We start from the raw sequence: 6933 nt of genomic DNA, 5'->3' as shown, positions 1-6933 counted from the left end.
CAAAATGATAGGAGTAAGTTCTTGCATATCAGTGATAAGCTTGTATGCAACAGACTAAATTACACAATTAAAAGCTATAGATTAGCCAAATTAATACAAAAACAAGATTTAATTATATGTTGTCTACTAGAAACACAGACACTGAAAGTGACTGGATGAACACAATATGCCATGCAAACAGAAACCCAAAGTAAGCAAGAATAGCTATTGTATTAGACAAGATGGGCTCAAAGACAAAAACTATGAAAAGAGACAAGGTCACCACATAATAATCAATGGATCAGCTCAACAAGAAGATGTAACAAATTTATATGTATGTGCACCTAATGCTAGACCACCACAAAGCAAATATTAGTAGATCTAAAGGGAAAGATTGGTTCTAACATAATAATAGTGTGAAATTTCAACACCCCATTTTCAACAACAGAAAAATCATCCATATCCCCCTCCATAACTGAAAAAACAAAACTAACAAAGCAACATCAGTGTTAAACTATACTATGGACCAATTAGACCTAGAGGTATGTACAGTTTCATCCATCCAACAGCTGCAGTCAGTATACACACTCTTTCCATCACCCATTCTCCAACCTTAAGCAGCACAGCTATCACCAGGCCAATGATCAGACAATGTATTGGAACTACTCTGCTCTAGCAGAGCAGACACATTTCATCCTGAATCACTACCAGTGGTGTGAGTGTCAGTGCAACCTGGGGACTCCAAAGGTGTTTATGGCTGTCAGACTCAGGCATAAACCATATTTGCATTGGCTTAGGTGGACAAGGAATTACCTTTGCTAGCACTACCCTAACTTTGGGCAGCATACAGGATCCAATTAGGAAAGGGTAGGAAAGGGTGGTAAGCACAAGGCTTAGTCCTGGGCTGGTGAAACATAAATTGGGAAGATCCTACTTTCTGCCATCCCAAAGCCTATCTATGAACAGAGCCTCTGGAACAGTTCTAGTGCCAGAGGAAGATATGTGGCCCCAATTTATTGGACTTCTATTCCAGCTGGCATCATGTATGGATGGTTACAACCATCTGGTGCCACAAGTCTACCTCACCATAGCAGTATGTGCCTGGATTTACCCCAGTGTTGTGCTTGTCTCAGTGACAGACTGGTGACACTGCTGGCCACAGGTGTGACATAGGAGACTGGGGTAATGCATTCATGGTGATTCTGTCCAGGGCCAAGCAGAATCCTACAGTGCTTGATAACAGGCTAGTCACTGTGGAGAAGACACCTGGAGCTATACCAGTCCCAACAAAAGCCTTGTGAGGACAGACTACTCTTACCAGTTCATTTTTGATGTCCTGGTTCATTTTTAACAACATACCAACAATGTATTTGGGGGCAAAGCTGGACTTGGATTGTCCTCTAGTACTGAAACAGTGATGGCACACCCACAATCGAGTACTGGTAAAGCTGGACTTGGGTGCCACCTAGTATTGAGATAGTGGAAAGCTCAAAGAAAGCAAGCAGCTGCTTAGAATTTCTGGAAAGACTGCCACAAACAGAGTCACGTTAGGAAGAACAGAATAAATACCCAATCCTTCAATTCCCAGATAATATCACATGTCAGTGAACATTAAGAGATTTCAGCCAATCATGAGCCCACCTAACAAGTCATCAGAAACTGATCAGACAGTAATCGATATGGGAAAACTTTTAAAACAGCTGTTTTAAATAAACTCAATGAGTTTGAAGGAAACATATGCACGTTTCAATACTCAGAGAAATTTAACAAAAAGATGGAAGCAATTTGAAAAAAAGCAAAAGAAATTCTTGAACTAAAATATACACTAAGAAAAATTTAAAACACGATAGAAGGTATCCATACCAGAATAGACCAAACAGAAGAATTAGTGGGCTCAAAGACTAGCTGTTTGAAAATTTGTTCAGAGGAGATAAAAAAAAAAAACAGTGAAAAAGAATAAAGAAAGCTTATGAGAATTTTGGGACAGTATTTTTTTTTTTCTATTTTGAGACTGGGCTTCACTGTGTAGTTCAGGCAAACTGCAGTCATCTGCCTGCTTCAGCCTCCCGAGTATGGCATTACAGGCATGTGCCACCATGTTCAGTAAGGGACAGTATTAAGAGAGCAAATATTCAAATTATTAGGGTTTAAGAAAGACTTAAGGACTTTATTTGGTGTCGCAAATGTAAAGTCATGCCTATGAAGGTGTATTCATTTGAAACCTAGGCTCAAAAGATCTTGAGTACCTTTTGTAGATGCACGGTGATGATCAACTAGGCCACACACAGGGAGGTCCAACAGGAGATTTTATTAGGGAAGGCAGGTGAGGAGAGAAGGGAGAGAAGGGAGAGGAGAGAGAGAGAGAGAGAGAGAGAGAGAGAGAGAGAGAGAGAGAGAGGGAGAGGGAGGGAGGGAGGAAGAGAGAGAGAGAGAGAGAGAGGAGAGAGAGGAACAAAGAAAGGAAGGTCCTTTTATGGTTTTGGGTTGGGCTACTGCTTATTTATGAGGAGTGAGCTACCTTTAACCTATCACAGGCCAGGTTGCCCTTTATAGGTTTGGTCCTGCAGAAACAGGTTTAACCTCTCCAGACGGCTGTGGCCTTGTGGGGCAGGGAAAATAAAGAAAAGAGCATGAGATCTTTTTAAGAGCCAAGAATCACCAGGAAAATGCAGCCTGTGATGGCAGCATCAGGTCCCTAACACCTTTCCTTTTAGAACTCTGCCACCTCCCTGAAAACAAGCCCTTATTAGCCTCTTGGAGGATGAGATATCATAGGAGGAGAATCAAGTTGCCTTAGCTGACAGCCAGCTCAGTCCCTGAAACTGTCACCAAGTCAACCATCAGCTGACAGTACTGCAGATAGCTAAATGAGTTAGAAATTCTTATAAGACAGTTGGACAAAGCTGGTCCTCAGCACAGAAAAACAATTGAGGCAGATTCACTGGTTAGCATTATAAAAAGGAAAGAGGTACTACTTCTCCTAGAGATGAATAGCACTGATTGATATTCTAAATGGACATCAATCTCCCTAGCCCATTTCCTTCCTGGAAATTCCTTGTATGTGACTTGTTTTCCCATTTGACTTCCCATTTAACCAATATTACCTAGGTGACTGTACTTGTAATCCTATTGGTTGGTCATGATTTTGTCCCACCTCATGCCCAGCTTGTAATTTTTCCATTAGGTCTTATAGTTTTGCCCTACCTTGAACCTGCCTCATCTCATATTTTTGCTCAATAAATTGCCTTTGAAAAGCAGGGTGGGTGGGCAACCCATTTTCAAGTCCCCCTTCTATCTTTCAATAAAAATTTCTTATTCCTAACCTCTGTTGATCCTAGAACTCATTCTTTGATTTTGGAGAACACAAACTTGAGGGTTTTTATTGTTTTTGTTTGTTTGTTTGTTTTTGGTACGGGGATTGAACATTTGCAAGGCAGGCAGCAGAACCACCCCAGCTCCCCAAACTCAAGTTTTGGCTATCTAGCAGATTTGGGAGTTGCATCTGTTCCTCCTATATCAATAGCACAGCAGAAGGAGACCAGATGAGCGTGGCCTAATTTGCTAATCAGCCTAGTCATAAGCTAGATGCTTTTCAGGTGGCTTGCTCTCCAGTGGGATGCCAGGGTCCAGTGACACGTTGACTGCAAATCACCTAGCAAACAATAGATGCCCTAAAGGCACTGCTTCCATTGCCTATGATTTAAAGTCAGATGTTTTGCTAGATAGTGTAGAGCTATAGAGAAGCGTGTGTAGACATAAATACAAATATAATTGGTCCTTTAACTGACAATTATCTCACATGCAACACAGTGGAAACAGACATCCACAGCCTGACCATTAGGTCCAAGGCCAAATTGCAAAATATGAAGTTTGCCTTTTGTCTATTTAAACATTAGAGGTCAGGGACGGGGATGGATTTGAAGGCTTGGGGTTCCCTCCACCTAGGGCCCCATCTTCCGTTGTTTGTTGTTCCATCTGTGGAAGGGGATAGGCCTGAGCCCACCTCCAGGTGGCAGGAAGTCATGCTCCCTGATCTTTTGCGGGCACTTCCTCTCCTCTTTCTTGGGCTTGAGGATGAGTATCAGTAGAAAATCATGTGTCCTCACTTCTAAGATAAAAAGGAGTGGCGCATCTCCCAAGGGTCTGGAAAGTCATACCATGGGATGGGGTCTGAGGAGGTCCCTCAGAGGTGATGCAGACCTTAACTCACTGCACCAATGGAGTAGCTTGTGGATTCACCAACTTATATCAAAGCAAAGCATTTCAGGATGTATGATTGAGAAGCATAGACAAGTTTATTAAGCAGAACTAACACTGAGAAAGGGGTGCTGCCTCTTGAGGGATGAGGTGACCTATGGTCTGTGGCTGGGTATATTTATGTATTTTTCAAGGTAGAAATCTGTGGAATTTATCAATCTGTAATAAAGGGAGAAAGCAGGCACTCAATTTACAGATGAAAGGCAAGAACTCATATATAGGTGAAAGGCCCACTTTACAGGAGAAAGGCACAGGTTCAGTCTAATGGATTCACTACGACATAGGAATTTAGGAGTGAGTAGCCTGGAAAGAGGAAAAATGTAACCCTTGGCAATGTAGAGGATTCTGAAGCTGCAGTACTTTTTTAAAAGTACATTTAAAATGGATGATCTTTCTTGTCTCCTTTCTACCTGTATTTATTTCTTTTATCCTACTTCAGTCATAGCTCTCAAAGGCAGAATGCGGCTGCTTTCAAGTGAGATGTACTGGAGGCTTAAAGTGAGTTTTGAAGATTCAGTACCAAAAATATACATACTTCATTAATCATTTTATATTGTTCATATGATAATATTTTGGATACATTGAGCTAAATTATTGATCCTGTACATGGGGCCCTTAGACCCTGCGATAAAAGAAATGCAAAGCCAGACCAAGTAGTATGAGGACACAAGCAAAGCTCTCAAGTGAGAAGGACAAGGAACCCAGGACTTCAGCTGGAGGAAAAGAGCTAGTGGGTATGGTACTGAGTGAAATCAGGCTGGCCTCTTAAAGGAAAGGGACAGGCTTTATGGGGTTCCTGGACCCACTAGGGCTTGGTAACTTTTCTGACAGGTGATAGGTATGGGATTTTAAAGAAATATCTTCCTCATATTTTAAGGTTTTTTTTTTTCTTTTTGTAAGAAACAGGTGAGGGGCAGTTCTCCTCCTTGGAGACATCAAGGTATCATCCTGGCAGCTGCAGAACACCTGGCCCTCTAAGTAACAGTGAGGAGTTAAAGAAGTGCATACTGCAAACCTTATTGGCAAAGGAGGATAGGGAAAAATCCTGTCTTCACTATTTGTGGGAAATGGGTCACAGGACTTCTCCTGTGGCCAAAAAAAAAATCCCTGCTCTACCTCATTATCACTTGTTTCCTTTAATGTTTAAAGTGAATACTAGAAAATTAAAAGTCACACTCAAGTCCCACATTTTATATGTATTAGACATTGCTGCCTTAGAGAATTGCTTCCCATTTCAAAGCTCAAGCTTCTTCCTTGCAGACAGAAAAATCCAGTAAAATTTAAAAGCAGCTGTTATATGTTTCCATTTGTGAATAATGTATACACATATAAATAACATATGACTTTATAAATAAGAATAAATATAAGGTCCCCATGGAGGGCTACTAATCTAGGGAAAAATGTAATTCCCAACCTGCTAGATTTCCGATATACTGAGCTCATGTACCCTGAAACTGAAGAATGAATTAGGACAAAGGAGGTTAAGAGTAGGAAAGGATTACTGGGGGTTAGGAATAGCTCCTAAGAGGGAGCAGATGACCCCAAAGTGGGTTGCCACAGAGGCCCTTTGTTTGAGGTAATTTATACAGTAAAGTCACACTGTGGGTACAACGTGGGTCAAACTACAACCAACCTATAGGATTATATGTAGCTGCTTAGCTAATATTGGTCCAATAGGTGTGGGAGACTGCCTGCAAGACAGCTGGCTGCTTGCATTGCAGTTCCCTGAGCGAAGGAGTTGCTATGTTGTAAGTTCTGATTGGCCGTGATCGGCTGCCATCTTATGGCATTATTTAGCTAAATTTCGCTTTCCAGAAAAAACACCTGCTTCTTGTAAATCATGTGTATTCTGTGGAGCCATAATTTGGCCTTGTACAGTTATCCTTGAGATTGTTTTTCATCCTTGAAGTTGTTTTTACTTTCATATTATTGCCTGATATAAGTGTGAGAGCCATCTGGCAGAAAGTAGTAGTAGTAGTAGTAGAAGTAGAAGTAGTATTAGAAGTAGAAGTAAAAGAAGAATAAAGAAGAAGTCTGTTTGAATCTGAGCATGACTCAGTGTGTTTACTCTCGGTGAATCCTCTCAGGTTTGGGGCCTGCTGGCAGGACCTCGACGTCGCGGCTCGCGACAAATAGGGAAGCAGGTCATGTGCGAAGAACAAAGGTATTTTGGACAAGGGATGTGTCCAGATCCTCTGGTCACCCACCTGAGTAACTGACGTCTATTTGGACTGTACTGGACCAAGTGATACCAGTTATAGTATAATTCCAAATTATTGCATTTCCCTTAGGGAGGCACCTAAGCCTTTTCTTGCATCTTTATCTTGAGGCTTGGCCTTTTTCAGTTGCACGTCCAGCAACAATTTCGATGTTTTTTTATTTTTTTCTGCTGACTTCTTTGACAGCCCAGTTCTTCTCTGACTACACATTAATTTGTATCTAATTTAGCTGCCTGTAATACTACCTCACTCCACATGGAGAATATTTTGCCTTAGATTAGCTTCCGCCAGATACCCGCCTTCAATCTCAGATATCAGAGAACCATAAAAAAGCAGCAAACAGCTGGGAGTTTAGCTTAGTGGTTCGGTGGCCTGCCTTGCAAACGCAAGGACCCGAGTTCGACCCCGATACCAAAAAAAAAAAAAAAAAAAAAAAAAAAAAAAAGAAAAAAAAAGCTACAAACAAAAATCCGTCATT

The sequence above is a fragment of the Fukomys damarensis genome, unplaced genomic scaffold (genome assembly GCF_012274545.1).
Source record: "Fukomys damarensis isolate Sample0158 unplaced genomic scaffold, DMR_v1.0_HiC HiC_scaffold_4, whole genome shotgun sequence".
Taxonomy (NCBI): domain Eukaryota; kingdom Metazoa; phylum Chordata; class Mammalia; order Rodentia; family Bathyergidae; genus Fukomys; species Fukomys damarensis.
The sequence above is the reverse complement of the archived record's forward strand: the minus strand, read 5'-3'. Positions refer to the sequence as shown.